Source organism: Mustela nigripes, chromosome 4, assembly GCF_022355385.1.
Source record: "Mustela nigripes isolate SB6536 chromosome 4, MUSNIG.SB6536, whole genome shotgun sequence".
NCBI lineage: Eukaryota > Metazoa > Chordata > Mammalia > Carnivora > Mustelidae > Mustela > Mustela nigripes.
This window is the reverse complement of record NC_081560.1, coordinates 49,846,242-49,867,500: the sequence shown is the minus strand read 5'-3', so window position 1 is coordinate 49,867,500 and position 21,259 is coordinate 49,846,242.

Sequence of the window (21,259 nt, the reverse complement as noted above, 5' to 3'; positions counted from 1 at the left end):
AGTATCAGAAGAGAATAAGAGAGTTAAAGCCAGACAAGGGGTGGGGTGGAAACAGCTCCACCCCTTTAAAATAAGAGTAGTCCTAGCTCTGGTCTAATTTCAGACATCTGCATTAGTATTGGTTTTATCTTTGAAAAGGAAGGCAAAAAAGGAGAAAGGAAGGGAGAGAAAGGGAAGAATAGGTTTAAAAAAATGGGTAATAGATGGTTGGTGGATAGATAGATGGTAGATGATAGATTAGACAGATCCATAGATAGATCAATAGATAGAGAGACGATGGATGGATGGATGGGTGATAGGTGGCCGAGAGATGTATAGATTGATAGACACAGAAGCAGACACGTTTCAGGACTTAGATTCAAAGTTGAAGCTAGAAAGAAGGGCCATGGCTGCCATCACGTTCTCATTCTGTTTTCTACATCTGAACTGCCATCTGAGAATTGACCTTTCACCCTTCCTTCTACCTTAGGCCTCTCTATTTCCCCCATCTGGCTTTGTGCAGAGGAGCTGCAGGGCTGATGGTGGGCTTTCCCTGGACCTTGACCCAAACCATGACATGGAAGGCAAAATATGGTGGGAGAGATAAGTGGTCTCCATGGGTAAATTGAGAGCATCCATTCTCAAAGAATGAGAGGGAAGGGCCTCATTATTATTGTTATTATTGTTTCAATACCCATTTTCATTCATTCCTTCAACAGGCTAGGAGGTATGTGATTCCTCCTTCCCCCATCAATCACTTCAGAGGCCCGCTAAGCAAAAAACCAAGAGGAAGACATCCCACCTCTTCACAGGCCGACCATGGCTTATGGGTCCATCGATAGACTACTGTTTAGCTCAAATCTTTTTTCTTACTGGATTAATCATTCATAGAATGAAAGTCCTGAATTAATGTCTGGCTCTTCACTCTGAACTGTTATTTGGTGACAGTCAATGGTGAAAAATCTGGTGGTCTTTTTTTGCTCCTTCTGAAGTCAAGGCCAAGTCCCAATAGAATGCCTCAGAGGACAGTCCTTGCATTAAGTTACCTGAAGCTAAAAACAAGCTACTTGGACAGTGGATGGTTAGTTTGGTTCTGGAGTCAAGAAACTTCTGAAGCAAGAATCTAATTTAAATTTTTCAGATGGAACTGTCAAGGATCCAAGATGAGATGGAGGAAAGCATACTTCTTGCCACAAAAAAAAAAAAAAGAGGGTGCCACGCATTTGCAAGGCTATCCTTAGCAAACAGCATTGTCTAAAATGGTTTCCTTTGGTCCAAAAAACACCTACATAACGTATCTGTCCTTTCTTCTGTGCTTCTTTCTTCTTCTTAAGTTTCCCAGCCATTGAGAAATCTGCAGTTTTAATGGTGAGTTCCAAAACCCCATTTGTTTGTTTCTAAGATCTGAAGAGAAAAGTTCTCTTTTTAAACATCCTGAATTTAAAAAGAAAATAGCTGAAGAGGAAGAGGTGGACAGTCTATCTCTGTTGCTCCTGTGATTTCTCGTGTGGTGGATTACACTGATAAAGTATCCTAAATCATGTCATAATTTTGCCTAAGAAACGTAAGCATCGTGGGACCTGTTTAAAATATAAAAGGGGCACTCTTCACGCAGCCAGTTACCGGGCTGCTGCAATTCCTGGTTAGCCGCTGAGCACCCCAACAGACCCAGTGAGCCCCAGGTCAGACGGTTCCTGTAATAGCAGATGTAGGAGAGACTGATTTGGGAAATCACTCATTTAAAGTGCAGTTTAAGAAGTGTCCTTATTCTCAGTATTCCACAGAGCCGGGGAGGTGGGGGATGGAGAGGGTGAGTCAGGGCTCTCTCTCTTTTGATAACATAGTTTAGGTTGAAAAAAAAAAAAAAAGTTAGAACCAGTACATGAAGTTCTCCCGCACTTTCGGAAAGTTTGCATCACATCACTTCATTCTTACCAAAGACCTCCTTTAGTACCTGTTTTCGTTAACCAAAAGAAATCCAAAGGGGATTTTCATTTTTATATAACAAAATGTGAAAAAGCAAAAATAGCAGTGTTGGCTGGCAGGGAGCCACTAACAGAGGTAGTGTGCACATGCCCCCCTGCCTCCCCACCCCCGCCACCTGCCCCGCAGCAAGAATGGCCCTACCAAGCTCCTTCCCTGAGACTCCTGCTGCAGTTTTGAACCGTCTGTGAGCATCTCTGCTTTATCGCCATTTATTCTGTGCATCCACTAGCAAGATGTGTCCTTCGGCATCAGAAAAACCTAAGAGAGGTTATATTTTGGGTCTGGGAATGTTCAAAAATTTTTCCATATAAATTACCGGCAATTGCTTCTTTGTTTTAACACCATTTCGGCTTCTGAAAGGTTTCATAGGAATGCTGTACCTGCAGATAGTGGGGGAAGGGAAACCTGTGTGTGTGTGTGTGTGTAATCGAACCATGTATGTCCATGGCTAGTCCCCAAAAGCGCTTATCGCCATAACTTTGGAACCTGAGCCTCTACTTAATTTCAACAGCTTACAGGAAAAAAAATTAATATTAAATTTGTAGGTGTGCAGTGAAAGGTTTGGAAGTCGATTTAAAGGGATTGATTTTTTTTTTTTTAATTGCTTCAAAGTTGCTAAACTGTGGGTAGTATGCCGAAGAGACCTGATTTTCTGCATGACCAAAACTCCAGAGTCGGCAAGTTCATCTTTAACCCTAAGCGGTTTTGCTTGAATCAGTACCTGGAAAAACTAGGCTAATTCCTGTGTTTACATACTCCTTTCAAGCAGGGCAGGAGCAACATTTGAGAGGGATTAGCAATCAAAAATTGAAAATCTACCATCACTACACAAGCTTGCCTTTTCATTTTGGACAGATCATAAAACGCATAACATGGGCCAGACCCTAGACCAGCAGCCGTTCGAATACTAATTTTTAAAAATAGCTTTTATATGCAACTGCTCTCTTTTCAATAAAACAAAGATTTGTTTATAGCTACAATTTAATTAAGAACCTTTTCGAAGAGGAAGATCTGGAAACCAGGGATCTTATTTTTTTTCCTCTGTTTTTTTCCACCAGAGTTGTTTGTTTATTGGTTTAATTTTCCCTGAAGTAAAAATACACTTTGAAATGTAACATGTCATTATGTAATTTGTAGTAACAAAGTGCAGGCCCTCGCACACGACAGCAAACAGGACCGCTCCAGCTCGCAGACAGTCCCCACACCCATTCCTCCCACTCCCCATCTGATTAACAGCCTGTGTAAACATTCAGCCAACCAGAACCCTGGCCAGTGCAAAATTTGGTCAGCCATAAAACTGCCAGCCAAATACAGACATGGGGGGCTTAAGGAGAAATCTGAATTTGGGGGAAATGATCAAAACTAAGACGACATGGTCCCAAAGGAGATAGGGAAGCGCTGAGCTTTATTTTCATGAATCCCTCCCTTTTCCCGAGAAACAGAGAGGCATGGTAACACCACCAAGGTGAAGTGTGGAAGAAAATCCCCCTGAGATGCACAACTGTATGGAGTGAGCACAGTCAGATGCTCAATCTCTTTAAGGGAGATCTTGGAGGAAAAAAAATAATAATAAGATGCTGTTTTAAAGAAGAAACTTTAAATTGTTGAAATTGTTTGAAAGGGTCCTGTTTTGACATATCCAGGACGGACTCCGTCTGTCAGCATGCTTTCCAGTGGTGCAGAGAAAACTAATAGGCGTTCTGATTGTGTAGAAATTAATGGAATTGATATACAAAGAGGTGTTTTGTGAGCTTTTTTTTCCCTTCCTTCCAACAAATCTCACTGTTCTTGGCAAAAGACTTCAGACCCTTCACATGATGGAAAATTCAAAATGTTCATAGTAAAAACAATAAATAAATAAGAAACGTCTATAGATTTTTTTCAAGAATACTCAGGATGGCTAACATTTTTTTCTGGCTTAAGACTGGATTTCATAGTTCATTTTGGAGGCTACCCGACACCTAATTTTTAATACAACTGAGTCTTTTCTTAAACTCACTTTAAAAAAAAAAAAAATACACTGCTGGTAAAGGCCCTGCTGGAATTATCTGTAACAAAGCCACATTGCATTAGTCTGGTTCCTTGCCCTGAGTGGCCCTTGGGTTCCTGGTTACTGCAGAGAACTGGCCTTCACTGAAATACCTTACTATTCTCACCTTTGCTCTGGTCTTGCTCCTTAATTCTGAATTTCTATTTTTCTTGAAAACCGAGAATGATCGGCCATTTTATGATGCTCTCTAGAGGATTGTCTGCATCTTCTTTGGTCTAGCTAATCCTCTTCACAAGAGATTACCTCTGCCTTTCATAAGGGTCTCCGTGTTTCATTCTGGGTGGTTTTATGATAAAGAAGTTGATAACTAGACAGAATAGAAGATCCAAATAGAACAGGAAAATATATTGATATGGTGAGCATTTTTCCCCCCAGATACTGGGTGAAGCACTTCCCATTTCATGTAATTACTCACAAAACCCTATGAGTTGGGCAGGAGTCATATCCCCACTTTGCAGATTGTGAAACTGAGAGACAAAGCGTTTGAGTCATTTGCACCAGCCACACAGCCAGAGAGCCACAGAGCTGGGGTAGTGGCAGTTGGCAGCCTAATGCAAGACCCAGCCTACGTCCTGTCCTCCACGTGACACTGTTGCCTTGGTCAGAAGTTGCTGCAAAGAGGCAGGGGGGATGCCCTCCATGATGCTTTCCCCGGGCAGTATCGAGACAGCCTGGGAGCTGGAGGGGCACTAGATTCAGAGGTTAAAAACCATGATTCCTTCACAAGCTCAACCGCAGATGAACTGTACCTTAGAAATGTTTCTGAACATCTCTAAGTCTCTGTTCCTCATCTGTGAAAAGGAGAAAACTTTATGCAACGTACAGGAAATGACATTTGGCGAAGCTTCACAGGAGGCTGCCAACTCTTGCTGTCTCTCCCCCACGCTCGTCAGCTTCAGTCACCTCCCGGAAAGCCTTCCTCCCTAACTCTGCTACATGACTTCCGAAATCCCATTCCCGAGGTGTAGCTCGACGCAGAGAGTCTCCTAGCCTAAGGAAAGAAGAGTTTCAACAGAACTGTTTTGTTACCTTTTTGTTAGACTCATGGCCTCACACCCAATCACATGTGCTCGACCTCAGAAAAACAAGTTGGATCTTCCGTTCCAAGTGAGCTGAGAGGAGGCAGTTCTGCCTTCACTCCGAAAACCAGCAAGATAATTTCTAACATCCAAGCCTGAGGAGTGTTCAGGAATGCATACGGTCCCCGCATGGGGGCAAAGAGAGGTGGAAGGCAGCAGAGAGGCTCCAGAAGCCTCCTCTCGGAGGGAAGAGTCTCCACCTTGTGCTTGTTGGACCTTCTCTGGCCCAGCCCGCCTCCCACCAGCTCTTCTGTTGTTGGACTGAGGGCAAGTAAGGACAGACTACAACACGAAAGACTCCGGAGAGTTACCCCAAACGCTCTCTCAATTCCGTGAGTTATTGAGCTTGAATCTACTTTGAAAACCCCAATAGAGTTCCATCTCCTTGGGATGACAGAAAGCAAGAGAATATTCTAAATGACCTTTTCAGTCTTACGCATCTCTTTCAAAACATTTCGGTTTTCCCCACTTCATCCCGTCCATCGCCTCCAGCCACCCCGTGAGCGCTTGTGCAGGGTCGAAGCTCAGACACTCCCAGTGATAAATCAGTTGTCAATACACAGCGAGTCACTTTTTCCAAAGCCTCCTGGAGGAGAAGGACATTCTACTTCCTCTCAAAGGCCCCGGAGCTACCTGTGCATTAGCGTGCCTGGGAGAACATGTTTATTCACATATTCAAGCTGCATTAATCTGTTGAAAGGAGGGTAGATTCTTAAATGGAGTTTTAAATAATCCTCCCCTTTGAGGTCATCTGCGTTCACAGTCCAGTATTTGCACAAGATGAAATGATTTACAGGATTGGGGCTGGAAAACTTGGAGGGCAACTCCAAGAGGCAAGAGCACGTTGGAGTAGATCATTCATCCTGCCAGGGAAACTTCTGTAGTTTCCAAACTGTTCTGAGACAACTGCTGTCTATCCAGGGCAGAGGACTCATCAAAAAGGCGGGAGGTAATGTTGGCTATGCAGCCGGCATGGAGAGCCGGGGGGGTTTTGGCAGGACGCTTCCTCCCTAAAAGCAGACAGAGTCCTGGAAGGATGCTCGCATAAACAAAGCAGGGAGACAGCTTCAGCTCTGCAGTGAGGCTCACCCTTTCCCAGATCAAAGCCTGCGCCAGAGAGACAGCTCCACAGAACACGGTGTCCTTTCTGGAACATCCAACTCCGGGGGAGAGCCTTGAACTGGAGCCACCACCTTGCCACCTGTAGCCAATGGCATAGCGTGCAAAAGGCTCTCCCGGAGTGGGGAGACCGCAGCTGCTCCAACAGCAGAAAATCAGTGGAAAGATAAGACAACACAAGGGAGAGAAGTTTGTCCCTGCAAGCTCTCACAAGCTCAGATCAGCTAGTTTGTGCAAAAATTGCATCCAGCCAAGCCTAACTCTCTACAGAGTGTAGAAAGGGGATGAAAATCAGTCCAGGGTCATGGTTAAGAACACAAGTTCCAGGGGCACCTGGGTGGTTCAGTCGGTTGAGCATCTGACTCTTGGTTTCGGCTCAGGTCATGATTTTGGAGTGGTGAGATCGAGCCCCGTGTTGGGCTCTCCATGCTCAGCAGGGAGTCTGCTTGTCCCCCTCCCCCTGCTCCTCCTTCCACCCCTCTCTCTCATAAATAAATTTAAAAAGAAAGAAAGAAAGAAAAAGAGAGAGAGAGAGAGAAGAAATGAAAGAAACAAAGAGAGAGAGAGACAGAGAGAACACAAGTTCCAAAACCAAGTTGTTTGCCTTTGGCACTTCGCCGCTTGCTAAGTGCGTGAGCTTGAGCCCACGACTGGACTTCTCTATGCCTACATTTCCTCACCTGCAATTCAGACTCAACAGCACCTACTCCGCAGGATTTAATGAGTGATTGGCTCAGGAGAAAGCTCTACAAGGTTGCCATTATTAGTTGAAGTCCTGGTTTTAAACAGGTTCTTCTACTTAGCAGTTCTGTGAACTTGGAGAAACCACACAATTTGGGAGCAACTTACTCATCTATAAAATGGATTTTAACATAACCCTGGCTGTGTTGCCACAAGATTCGATTTTATATTGCATACAGTAGGCATTCAGTAAAGGGAACGTCTGATTACTATCATCTTTCCCGTTCTCCAAAGGAGGTAGCCCACAGGATCCTTCGGGCTGGAACAAACACAGCCAGTAAAATTTAGAATCCTCCTCCACTCCCCAAACGTTATCCATATGCAAAAGAGAAACATCCCTAGGGATGACTGGGTCCTGAGTGTTTTAAATACACAACTAATTTTATTTTAAGAAAGAAAAAGAACCTGGAAATGTTCCCAAATCTAACATCTGCACGCAGAGGGGATGACGACATGCATTAGTACCAAAAAATAACGTTCTCCCATCTTCTCGGAAAACATCTGGGGTATTAGCCTCCCCTCCGCTCAGCCCCCTCCACCTCCCATCACAAAGCTGGCTCTTGGCTGACAGTTTATCAGAGATAAATGGAAACACCTGGGAGCCAGATAAGGCCAACTGAATGTGATCAGCTGAGGAGCCCTTGGGGACGCATGCCACTCAGTATTTCTTTTTCCACACCAGGCAGGGTGGGAGCACGATCTAGCCCGTGACCGATCGCCAGGCTCATTTTCACATTCATCCTTTCCCTTTATTCATTCCAACAAACCTCAAGAGGTCAGCCGGCCCAGCTTCCTGCCCCAGGTAGGTCAACACTGAAACCACCAGGGAAGTTAGACCTTTATCGATCCTGCTTTTCACCATTTCCGCCAGAAGACATTCAGGAGCTAACTCTGTGTTTTGTTCAAATCTTTTGTCACATTTTCTCTTGTCACACCAAGCCCTCTCTGGCTGAGTCTTCTCGTCCCTACAGAGATGTGCAACCTCATATAATCTCTTGTGCCCTGTGGTCATTCAAACAAATATTTTTGTTGTCGTCTCTACCTTCCCGAACTTGAGGAATTTTAAATCTCCTTTTCTCCCCATGTCTCTACATTATGCTAGACTAAACAGTCCCTGTCTCCTTTAACTTTTCTTCAGAGGTCCAACTTGCCTCCCCTTTAATTAGTGGATGCCTTTTCTCTCAACCCATTCCAGCTTATACATATCATGTAGAGACTGAAACTTGACCCAGAACTCTAATACTCGACAACAGATCCAGCTGTTATTAAAGGGAGATTATTCCAGTGTGTGTTGTAGCACAGCCACTACCTGGATACATGATCCCTAAGCATGTTGCATAACATTTCTGGGCCTCCATTTCTTGAGTTGTGAAGTTGTTTCCATCATAAAGAACAAGGACTGCGAACATGGCACTAGGGAGACAAACCAGCAGGCAGTAGAGACTTTTCTAAAAGAACTGAATTCAGAAAGACATAGAGAGGTTAACCAGGTAGAGAAGGAAAAGAGAAGAGAGAAATCCTACCAGATGCAATTGTATGTGCAAAGGTCCTGAGGCCCAAACTCCTACAAACCAGGATGACCAGATCCCAGAAAACAGGGAAGCAGGTTGCAAAATGAGGAAATGAAAATGAAGGAGGTAGGTGCCTGGTAACACAGGGCCTTGTTAGCTATGATAAGGATTTCAGTCTCTCTCCTAAAGGCACTGGGAAGATGAGACATTGATAAACCGCACATTTTGTACAATTTCCAAGAACAGTGGCTGCAGAATGGATTAGACACAGAGCAGACATGGTGAGAATAGAAGACTTTAGAGGTAATCTCAGAGTGGAAGTGTGAGAAATTGGACCATGGTGGCAGCGTGAAGATAGAGAGTCGTGAACAGATTTGGAAATGAGGATCATCACTCCTTACTGAGGCAGCGGATTTGGCAACGAGGGAGAAGGAGGTGTCAAGAATGGCTTGCCAATTGTCTGTTTGCTCATCTTTGGATGGCGGTGCTATTTATTGAGAGCAGGAAATGTTGGGGGAGGTACAGGCTGAAGGGAGAAGGTATGAGTTCAATTTTTGGCCATGTGGAGTTTGAGGTGCTGTGAGATGGCCAAGTCAAGATGTTGAATACACAAATGGATTTATGGCTGGCAGCTCTGGGGAAAGCCTAGGCTGGGGATACAGATTTAAGAGTCATCAGCATATAGATAATAATTAAAACCATAAGCATGGAGGAGCTCGCAGACAGAGGGAAGAACAGGGCAGTAGATCAAGCCTTGAAATTTTCCAATATTTAAGATGAGCCAGGAGAAAGATAGAGGAGAATCCCCAGACAGGGGAGAAAATTAGGAGAGTGTTAGGTCATGGAATCCAAAAGAGGGTGTTTTGGGAAAATAGGAAGGTCAACAGCAAGGCTGTTGCATTTCCTTGTCTTTAATGACCCAATCGAGGTGACATTCCCATCAAACCTTCATGAATGTGTACAGTGCTGGGTTCTTCCCAATTGGAAATTTGCCATTTTTCCTATGCATACCATGATTTCTTGTTGGGTGTTGTGAGCAAACTTTCTATCCAATGGGATTAGTGTAGAACACTGGTGACCTCTCATTTATCCAGGGGCTTCTGCTGTCCAGACTGTGTTCAAGAATTAGTGAGAAAAAAAAACCTGAAAAACTTTATATTTTTTTTAAAGATTTTATTTATTCATTTGAGAGAGAGAGAGAGACAGAATGAGAGAGAGAGAGAGCATGAGAGGTGGGGAGAGAAGCAGACTCCCCACTGGGCAGAAAGCCTGATGTGGGACTTGATCCCAGGGCTCCTGGATCATGATTGAGCCACCCAGGCACCCAAAACGTAATGATTATTATTACTAAAATCTTGCTACTACTATTTGTGCTTTTACTAAGAGGAGCCCTTCCTTAGCTTTTACATAGAACCTTTATTTTAGAAGTTCTGGAAAAGTTGGTGTTTGGTTTCTCACTGCACAGTGAAATGGAAAGAACCTTGTGGGACCAGGCTCGAGGGAAAGAGGATGGGAAGCTCACAGAGGCAGTCAGCGGCCCTAGGAAGTAGGGGCAAGTGTACAAAAGCCAGCAAAAGAACAAAATATCCTAGCAATCTGGGTTCAGGTAGTGAGACATAAACACACCCTACTCCTCAGTAACCCTCAGGAAAGTCTAAGGCCTGATAATAACAGAGTAACCAAACAAATTTTAAATAAATGTTGGTTACATCAACATAGAAATTTAAAGAAGCCTATCATGTGATTTTTATATTCTTCTGTCCCTTGTATTTGCTATAAACTGGGAGTTAGAACTGGAGGCCCCGTGGGATTCCAGCTGAATCTTGTGGTAAGCATGCATCCTAAAGGGGGATGTGAACCTCGGGTTATTCTGAGATGTTAGGATTGGTCCATGGAGTCAGGTACCACCAACTGTCACGTCCATTTGGAAGTTCCTGTTGCCCACTCGCCTAAAGCTTTTGCAATGACCATTGCCTCGATTTATTATTTCATTCAGAGTTGGAAAATCCAGAATGAGGCAAGCTCCACAGCCCCAATCTCCTAGTTTCTTCAACAAACAAATGGTAAAGAGAAAAGGGGCGAGGGCAAGGTACAGACTAAAGGAGGCACAACCACTGACTGAATTGTGAAGCCTTCATCTTGCTTATTAGGAAGCAGACACTTATGAGGCAACTGGGGGCATTTTGACACTGACTGGAAATGTGACCATATTAAGAAATTGTTATTTTCGGGCTTGATAACAACGTTGTAATGACACGTCGTTAAAAGCTGCTATTTATTGAGATAGTACTAAAGCATCTATTGATGCCGTGCTACGATGTCTGGTGTTTGCTTCAGAATAATCCGGGGGACGGGGTGCTGGGCCCCGGAGGTGTCACCAGTGGCCTGTGGAGAATGAGAGAATCAGCCCTGAGAGAGGAGGGAGCTGGATGATGGGAACCTGAGGGTCCCTGGGCCCTGCTCTCTGCTTCTTTCTTTTTTTAATTTAAATTTTTAAAATTTAAAATTTTAAATTTTAAAAATTTAAATTTTAAATTTTTTATTTTTTATAAACATATATTTTTATCCCCAGGGGTACAGGTCTGTGAATCACCAGGTTTACACACTTCACAGCACTCACCAAACAAAGCACATACCCTCCCCAATGTCCATAACCCCATCCCCCTTTTCCCAATGCTCTCTGCTTTCTATAAGTGTTTGAAATGTTCCCTTAAAAAAGCTTACAAAAAGGGGCGCCTGGGTGGCCCAGTGGGTTAAAGCCTCTGCCTTCGGCTCAGGTCATGATCCCAGGGTTCTGGGATCAAGCCCTGCATCGGGCTCTCTGCTCAGCGGGGAGCCTGTTTCCCCTCTCTCTCTGCCTGCCTCTCTGCCTACTTGTGATCTCTGTCTGTCAAATAAATGAATAAAATCTTTAAAAAAAAAAAAAAGTAAGTCCTGTCTCCTTCACCTTGTTATTTTGGAAGAAAAGATTTCTAAAACGCCTTCTTTAGTAGGCAGGACAAACGGATAATTTGGAGCATCTGAAGAGACATGTCTGGGGCCCCGGGGGGGCCCCTGCTGTTCCCTCCTTACTGAAACACTGAAGCGAAGCCAGCAGCAGGGGAGACATCACCCACACCCCAAGGCATGGCAGGTAAGAAAGCTTCACTCAGAAACTATTTCTAATCTGAGACACTCCCAGACTTCAGCTTTAACAGCAAAGGCCTGTGGCCCTAGGCAGTCTGACTCAGCAGGTGGCTGAACGGAGGGCTCCAGGCTTCAGTGGCCCGTGTTGGAAGTCCGCTTCTCTTCCCTTCCTCCCCACTCTGCCCCACAGATGTCACCATTTGTTGGTCAACTCAGTGGTGGTGACGAGGAGTGGGGGGAATTTGGTGGCTGGGGGTGACCAGTTCAGGGACTACCCAGGGTCCATTTGAGGCTTTTATCCCCTCTTGCCTGTTATTTTCACTTATATTGCCACCGAGTTCAAGAAGCCCAGCTCCCACCGAAATCCCATTCATCTTTTAAGAACAATTTTAGATGCCACCAAGCTCCGAGCTCTTTGCTCAGCCTGCTCATCAAAGCTAAAGGATCCTTCCTCTAATCCCCTCAGCTCTTTGCTTGTAGACCATTCCAGAATCTGTTTAAGTATCGAGAGCCCTGACGAGGTGGGAACGTGTGTCCTCCACCCGCAAATTCGTCCACCCGAGTCACGCCCCTCCCCTGCCACTCCCTCTTGCGCATTGTGGCCACAGAACAGAGGAGCTCACCTCTGGCTTTGCAACCCCCTTCCACCACCCGTCCCTAACTTCGCAGCCCCTTTGCCTCCTTCCCGCTGCCTCTCTCTTCTCCTCAGCTGAGAAAAAGAGAGCATCAGTGGAGAGGGGGATCGATTTCACACGAGGGCCCCGGGCCGGAGGGGCGGTGAGCTGGTGCCAGGCCATTTGTCTGGGGGCTGCAGAACTGGGGGAGGGATCTCGGCCCCACCCAGGAGTCCTCAGGCTCTCCGCCTCACGCGCGCATCCCAGCTTTCTGGATCAACAAACCCGTTTTTCAGTCAATAGGAACTTTGTGAGCGAAACAACAGATGCCACAGGGCCTAGAAGGCAAATAAATACGGTTATTCAACGTCCTATCGCACTGTGTATAATTCAGGAAATTCAATTACGGTTCCCCCGGCAACAGGAACACAGCTCAGGCTGGGTGCACAGGCCTTGTTCCCGGTGCAAGCGGGGCCGACCCCAACCCCTTCACACGTCGGAGACAATGCCACCTGGCAGAATTACACCCGCTGCTGGAAACCCAAAGGGGTCCTCCTAAAGCCTGCACTTCCAGATTTAAAGCTGTTTTTCAGCAATTGGTTACAAAGGCTTAAAAAAACAGTAAGATAATCTCAGAGGCGTTTAAGTGTGGGATGATTCAGCAACGTGGACGCAACTTCAGAATCTGAATGCATGTGAGGCACGGGAAGGCAGAACAAGACCTTAGAATGAGAATGGGCAGGGTCAGCCCTGCCTCCTGCCCGGAGAGGGTGACAGCCTGCCGTCTCTGATGTCCCTACAGGGAGACCAGTGCCACCGTGACTGGGAGCAGGGACTCTGACACCAACACAGTTGACTGGTCTACGGTCCAGGTGGCTAAAGGAGCTTAGGCAAGGTTCTTGCCTTTTCTGTGCCTCAGTCTCCTCATCCATGAAATGGGGATGATGGTGTTGGTAGACTAGAGGGTTATTCAGTTCCCTGGCTTCCCTGGCTTTGGAGCAGAGAGTATTATTGGACCTCTTGGCAGGATTTACTAATGACAGCACTTAGCTCTTTTTCATGACCCCACTTGTAATTCTGTGCCTGAGCCAAGATCAGAACTGGGACATGTTACATATGCACTACCTTGAGTTGGTGCTTTTTAAAAAATTTTCTTAGCAAACCGTATTTCTTTTTCCACTCCTCACTCCTCCATGCACTCTAATTAAGCCCTCTCCCATCTAGAGAGCAGGACAAGGGTGAGTTTTTGTTTTTGAAAAGACTCACAAGCTTGTGTGGCAGCAGGTTTTTCCACTGGTTGACAGCTTCAGTTCAGCTTGGTGCTGCTGATTTATAAGACACTGAGCTCATTGGCTCTATCCTCTGTTCTCCCCCAGCCATTTTTCAATCGAGTTGTACCGGCTGCAAACATCTGAGAAAGAAATTTACTGAGAGATGCACAAACAGCCTATTCATACTTCATAATTTTCAGGAGTCTTCCCCGGGGGATCCAGGGGGAGCCTGTTAACGCAGGCACAACCCTCCGCCGGTGTCCCTGTGCCCCGTCACCCCACTCACCAGTCCCAGACAATACCCGGGTCCCCTCCAAACTCAGCTTCTTTGACCCAAATGCTAAATGAGGGAGCTAACACAGCACACGCTGTTCTCAAATCTTGCCTGGCCTCACTGTGACAGAGGGATTAGACCAGGGAAATACGGACAGAAGGCACCCGATGGATTTAGTGATTTAATTGTCAGAGCACTTAAAAATTCAGGATTAATGCCCCTTCAAGTGCGGCTGCTCCTTTCTCATTAACGGGAATCTGTTTAAAATAATTCACTTGAATAAGGACCTCATGGAAGCTCCGAAGAAGGCTTTGCATGACTCATCCACCTCTTCTTGCCAGCCCCTGTCCCCTGACCGATTTGGTCCTCACATACAGAGCCTTTAATGTGAAATCGGACTTGCCCACTAAGCTCTCCATTTGTGCTTGAAGTCATTGGCAATGGCCACTTTCTGCATCTTGTTCTCAGACGTGTCTTGGTCAATTAGTGCAATGTCACAGCCGCGTGTAGTTATTCTAACTCCAGCTGTGAGCTGTTAATAATAAACTTACCCACAGGACAATCATGCCATATGGTTGATGGTCAATCAAGACTAAAATATGCATTAGGAAAAAAAAAATTCTCCTGTCAACAGTGAGGGGGTGTAGGTCACTGGTTAAGGATGCTGGCTCGTAAGAACTGAGTTCGGGTTCACAGTGTACGCCCGGCATCCTTACCTTGCTCCGACCTGATGATGTTTGTCCTGAGACACAGAGGCATGATAATGAAAAAGACACAGCTGGAATCAGAAGACAAGCAGACAAAACATGGTGAGATGCATAATGGAGGTTGGGGAATAGGGATTTGTTGAGAAGAAACATAGCTCAGATTCTTTCCTAGGAAAAGGAGACAGATCTGCATTTTGGTCATGGGAAATGATTTGTATGCTACAAGACAAATTCTATTTAATGGGGGTTTTGAGGCAAATAAAAACAAACTGATTTGTGGCAAACGAGTGAAGGAGGAGCAATAACCCACTTGGGTGATTCCAATTAACTTCCTCCACAGGGCTGAAGGGCTTGAGGTTATTTGAGTTTGCTTTAGAGTTTTGGGTTGGGGGCAGGCTGTGGGAAGGGGAGACGTGGAGGCTCTTGGCAAACAGCTCAACCTTGACTTGTGTTCCTAGCCATAGCCAAAGGAAATCACAATGCCCATAAGGTTGATACTCATTTCAGCAAAACTAATACTTATACATCGCTATGTCAGTTTCGCCAGAAATAGCGAAGAACCAGGGAAGAAAGGTGTTCCCTAAGTAAATAGCTGTGCCCGTTGTTTTATTCAGTTGTGCTTTTTAGACTGTGTGCTTGTATGTTCACAAGGCAGGTTCTTAATATAAGATCATGAATAGCTCCTGATAGTACACAAAGGACCAGACCCTGAACAGCGTCCAGATCTACACCACAGCAGTTTCTAGTCAACATTTTAAAACTGGAAACCCAGGTTAAAGCAGGTCAAAGTTTCCTTTGAATTTAAGCACTCCCCCACCACCTCCTAAGAGCCTCCTTTTCCCTTCCCTACTTTCTTTTATCTTTTTTTTTTTTTTTTCCCCTCCTCCTGGTCAAGGAGTGAAATGATTCTATTCCCTCTGAGGCTTCTTTTCTATAAAAAGGAGGAAGCATTTTCCTCACTAAAAAGACATTTTCATTGCCACTCAAAGGATAGTCATGAAATAAAGGTCTTATTAAACACCAGGAGTCCTATTTACTTGCTGTGGAGCCTGACTTGATTGCTAATGATTAGACCAGGGGGTAGTCTTCCCTGAGCGAGTGTCCCCTTCAGGGGGAGCATTACTTGTGATGACATTTTTGTCTTTGAGAAGGCCAACTAGTCACTTCTCCCTCCTGTGTGAGAATCTGGGGCAGACTGCCCTGTCAGGGGACAAACACACACACGCACATGCACACGCTTCTCTTGCCCAATTAGTTGATTGCTAAGGGGACACTGACTTCCCAGGTTCACTAGCTCAGCATCTCTTAACTAGGATCGATTTTGCCTTCAGCAGACATTTGGCAATATCCGAAGATGTTTTTGGTTAGAGAGGGGAGGGTTACCTCTAGTATCCAGCGGATGGAAATTGGCAACACTGCTGAACATCCCACAATGGAAAGGACACGCCCCTTCCTCCCCACCCCAAATCATCTAGCCCAAAATGTCAATGGTGCCAAGTTTGAGAAATACTGCACTAACTTGATCAACTTAATGTGAGGCGATAGGTAGATCTATGGATTTGGGTTCAGAATGAAAGCGATGAGACAAAGGGCTACCGAATTTCTCATTCATTGTTTCCACTTCACCCGCCAAAGAGCTGTGCCTGACTCACCCCAACTCCACCTAAGCCAATTTTCTCTGTGTTGTTGGAATCCAGGGGAACAGCCCACTACAGCCTAACCGGCTGCCACCTGTTTTTGAAAACCCAATGGGCTACGACTGTGGGTTTCACATGTTTAAATGGTTAATAAAAAAGAGAAAGAATAATATTTCGTCACACGTGAAAATAATATGAAACTTACATTTCAGTACAGCACAACCATCCCATTTGTTTACATGTTATCTGCAGCTCCTTTTGCAATAGGGCAGCGGACTAGCTGCAAGAGACTCTATGGCCCCCAAAGCCTAAAACTATTTACTATCTGGCCCTCCCCAGAAAAGGTTTGCTGATCCATACTGTTAAACCTAAGACCAATAATGTGACTTGCACAGCAGACTCAAGAATTCCTTGGAGGTAACATCCCATCAGCGACTGGGTTATGTGCATAATCACGTTGCATTATTTCTACAGAAAATACTCCCAGATCTGATCAGATTTGTAGGATCCACTTCAATACAAGTTATTTGTTTTCCTAATTTTCCCACTCATTTATAGATTTCTCACTCCCGATAAAACTTCCATCATTGCGATTTCGTCTCAGTCTGCATCCCCAGGGTTAGCTTGGATCTGGGGCAGGAAAGCAGCAGTTGAAGGGAGGAGGGTCTGGATTATCCTCCAAAGAGATCCTTAGCCTTGAGTAATGGAGGGAAGAGCACAGAACACTAGCCACTCTCTGATACCCTCCCCTGAGATGGTTGTCCTCTTATTCTTTCAGAAATCCTCTGGACACCCAGGAAGAGTGTTCTCCTGCAGCCCCAGCAAAAATGGTGTTTAGGGACACTGGCACATCCCATACAGAGACAAAGACCTTAGCTGGCACGGGATTCTACAAACACAGGGGTTGTTCTTGCTGAATGTCGCCCATTTAATACCAAAAGGAATGCAATTCAAAACCCTGCCCCTAGCCCTGTGTGTGCCAAAGGGTTAAGCACCATACTCTACTGTGCACACATGCGTGTGCATGTGCGTGTGCACTCTCCCCCACACACACACACTCTAGTTTGGAGACATGACATGGACACACACAGGAAAGAATCCAGAGGAGGCAGAATCAGTTCTGGATTGGGAGGTGGTAATGGCAGTGATAAGGAGGAGGAGGAGAAGGAAGGCACCATCATTTACTGAGGCATCAGGAGGTATTCCCGGCCCTTGACATAGACCCATACGGCAATCTGCAATGTGGATAGACCCATTGTATAGATGGGAAAACTGAACTCCAAGAACTAACATGCCTGAAAGCAGAGAGCTAGTAAAGCGGTGGAGCTGGGATTCAAACCACCCCAATCTGGTCGTTCCTCCCTCTGGGTTGAGAAGATGCTTCATTGAAGAGGCAGGCGGGTATGTTACAGTAGGGCTACTCCGAGCTGGAATAGAGGGATCTTGTAGATTGACAAGAGTTTACACGGGGCAGATACCCCTGGCAAGTGACTGGACCTAAATGCTGCCAAATGCAATCACTTTCAGAAAAACCTTTTGCAAAGACTTACCTTTGATACTGAATCCATGTGAAAGGAATGTACCATGGTAAAAAGGTTACTGTTATAATCGCTTTATTCATAACAGCCGAAACTTGGAAGCAAGCAACCGAGATGTCCCTGACTAGGTAAATGGGTAAACTGATACATCCAGACAATGGAATATCATTCAACACCAAAGAGAAATGAGCTATCAAGCCACCAAAGGCCAGGGAGGATGCATGCATATTGCTAAGTAAAAGAAGCCAATCTACAAGGTTACATGCAGTATGGTTCCAACTTTATGACATTTTGGAAAAGGCAAAACTATGGCAATAGAAAATGTTTAGGGGTTGCTGGGGTTTGGAGAAGAGGGAGGGAGAGATGAGTAGGTGGGGCACAAGGTGTCTTTATGGCAGTGAAACCAAGTTCTATGATATTATAATAGTGGACACATGTCACTACACATCCGTCAAAACCCACAGAATGTACAAAACAAAGAGTGAACCCTAATATAATCTGTGGACTTTGGTTAACAACATCAGTCCTGGGGCGCCCGGGTGGCTCAGTCGATTAAGCATCTGCCTTCAGCTCAGGTCATGATCCCAGAGTCCTGGGATCGAGTCCAGCATCAGACTCCCTGCTCAGTGAGGAGCCTGCTTCTCCCTCTGCCTGCTGCTCCCCCTGCTTGTGCTCTCTCACTTTCTCTCTGACAAATAAGTAAATAAAATCCTTAAAAACACAATAACTTATCAATGCTGACTTATCAGTTGTAACAAATGTTCCACACTTACGCGAAATGGTATTTTACAAATTGGGGAAATCGGAGGTGAATCAAAGAGAGGGCATATGGGAGCTGTCTGTAATTTTTTCCTCAATCTTCTTCCATAAACCTTGAAACTGCTCAAAAAAAAAAAAAAAAAAAAAAAGAAAAAATTATTGGACTAGACCCAGATTCTAGACCTGTCTGTCCCTAACTGGCTCTCAGAGCACATCGTAGCCTCTCTGGGTCTTCCAGGTCAATACCTCATGGCAGGGCCCACCACTCTGAGACATTCCATGACTCTGACAGAACGTGCCCTGCAATCTCCCTTTGTTGGAGGGTGGAAGAGAGACCCAGGGTGCTTGGACCTCAGGGCCATAAACGTCAACCCCCTGTGGGTTTGGACGTTTGCAGCAGGGGATGGAGATCCATGATGTCACCTCCCTCTTGTGCGGGAGGTCATTTGTATATGAGGGCCCCAAGTACCGATGCGCTTGTGACTGTGGCTGTTGTCTGTTTAGAATAGTTACTCATTCCCTACCTCTCCAAGCACTATCACAGCGTGTTTTTCAGCACAAAATACTCTGCAACGTGATAGAAACTGGCATCCACAAAAGTGTGTTGACTTTAAGGAGTAGATGTGAGAATTAAAATGTCTTCCTCTCACACCCGTGTCTGAGCTCACGTGCTGAGCTGCATGACAGAAAGTTGGCCTCAGCCTGCCCCCCCCCGCACCCCCACACCCCGGCTGCCATGTAAACGACAGGGTGACAGGACGGACAGATGTGCTAATATTTACAGGCCGAGCGGGCCTCCATGTTAACGAATCCTCATTCACCTCACTTTATGGTTTCTTCCCTGCGCGCTTCATAGAGCTGCCTCAGAGGAAGGGATGGTCTGAGCTTACAGCCCAGGTCGGCTCTTACCTCAGTCCCTCAAAAGTCATAGTGACACTGAGCAGGTTTCAGCAGATACGGTTAGACACACAATCCTGTCAGAACCTCGCTCATGAAGAAGGGAAATGTAAATGCCAAGTAAGATGGCTAATTTCACTTTATATAAAAACATACATTGGAAATACACATCATTTTTAGACTGCACCCAATTTTTTTTTTCTGCACGCAAATGTGCTTTCATTTTAATAGTCTGGGAAGAAAAAAAATAGTATCACCAACTCTTACTTGTGTGTAAACTTCGGACATTCACGATTTAAACAGATGGGCGTGTGTGTGTTTATCATTTCAGAGATGCGCATATGTAAAACATTCCGCAGGATATTTATTTGCACAGTCGATTTGTCTGAAAGATCCTGTATTTACATCTTTTAATTGTGTTCTGTGGGACAGTGCTACACACATTGTTTATGTGTGTGACATTTATGATTGAAAGCCAAGTGGCTCATAGAAGTTAGTTCTTTGTGGGTTTTGAAAGTATTCCAGACCTAGAAATTAACTGCTGCCAAGAGAGGCATGGATGGGGGTGGGGTACCAAATGTCAGTTTATTCCAAAATACTTAATGACGGTAAAAAGTAAAAATAATTTTAAAACAAAAACCCTGCCCCAGACAAATCACACATCTTGAGACGACATTTCCCGCCCAGGGAAAGAAAGCGGCTCTGTTCCTCTTGATGTTGCTGTGTGATATTTGAAAGAGGGAGCAACAGGGGCTAAGTACGGATGGGGAGGTAGGCAGACCTCTCTGGAGCTCACATCCAGCACTTCTCAACGAGGATTCCAGAAGGTCCAGCCTGTAAATGCCTATATTGTCTTCCTTCTCAGCAGCCACGGCCAGCTGAACGTTTTGCTTGGTCCGTCCACAAAAGCTTTCTTCTTGCATCCAAGATGTCAGGTTTTGAAACCCACGCTGGTTGGAAAAATCCTAAAGTCTGCAAGGATGTGGTCTGAAGTGTTGACGTGTTTAGCCACATAGGGGATGCAGGGCTCAGGGAAATGAAGTGGCACATTTATCAAGTCTTGATGTGAGAGTCTCCAGTTTGGGGTCCGGTAGAGATTTCATTCGAGCTGCGCTGGCCAGAGGTGACTGGACGTCTCCCTCCTCCTGCCCGGTGTGCGTGTTTTTATCGCTGTCCTTCAGTGTGTGTGTGCCTCTATCCCTTGGCACAGACTACTAATGCCACTGACAACTCTATTGCCCCCATCTCTCTATGAATAACTCAGGCTTATGAATCCAATAAATATCGGCCCCGACGTCAGTCACACATTAGTGGTTTCTCTCATCCTTCCCTCTGTTTATTTTCCCCAGCATTGGGGCAGATTAGCACAAGGCTAGGGGATGTGCTCGTGCTAGAATAACGGTGTCCCGAGGGGAGTGCAGGTACCATTTCAGCAACTCAGCTGAAATACACACTGTGATACTCCCCTTCAAACAGGGGAAGCAGGGTCTCCCTTGGAACCGACAATCACTCTGCATTTTAAATTCCAATGGACATGGGAACAACTAAGGCTAAGGAATTTTTGGTTCCACTCTACGCCAAGTAGATGGTTCATTTGATGGGCAGAGGGAAGGGAGAATTAGCGTTACTCTGTCTCGACCCCTCACTGGATCTCGAGCATATCTATTCAAATAAGATCAGGTTAAAATAATCCTTAAAGGCAGCTTGAAGGAGGTGTAAGATAACTGGACAGGTGTGTGTGCTAGGGGCTTTGGATCTCTACTGACACCTGTGGGCAGACCTATTCCCTGGCCCTCAATCACAGCCTGGAAAGTGCATCTCAGCCCCAGCCCGACCCGGGATCGAGGCTCCCCTGGGGTGCCCATTATAACAAAGCCATGGTTGTGTGCTCTCAACGTCTCGAAAAGCCAGTGGCCAAGATCTGATTTCTCCGGTAAAGTCATAGTACACAATGGGAACCCCAAATGGAGA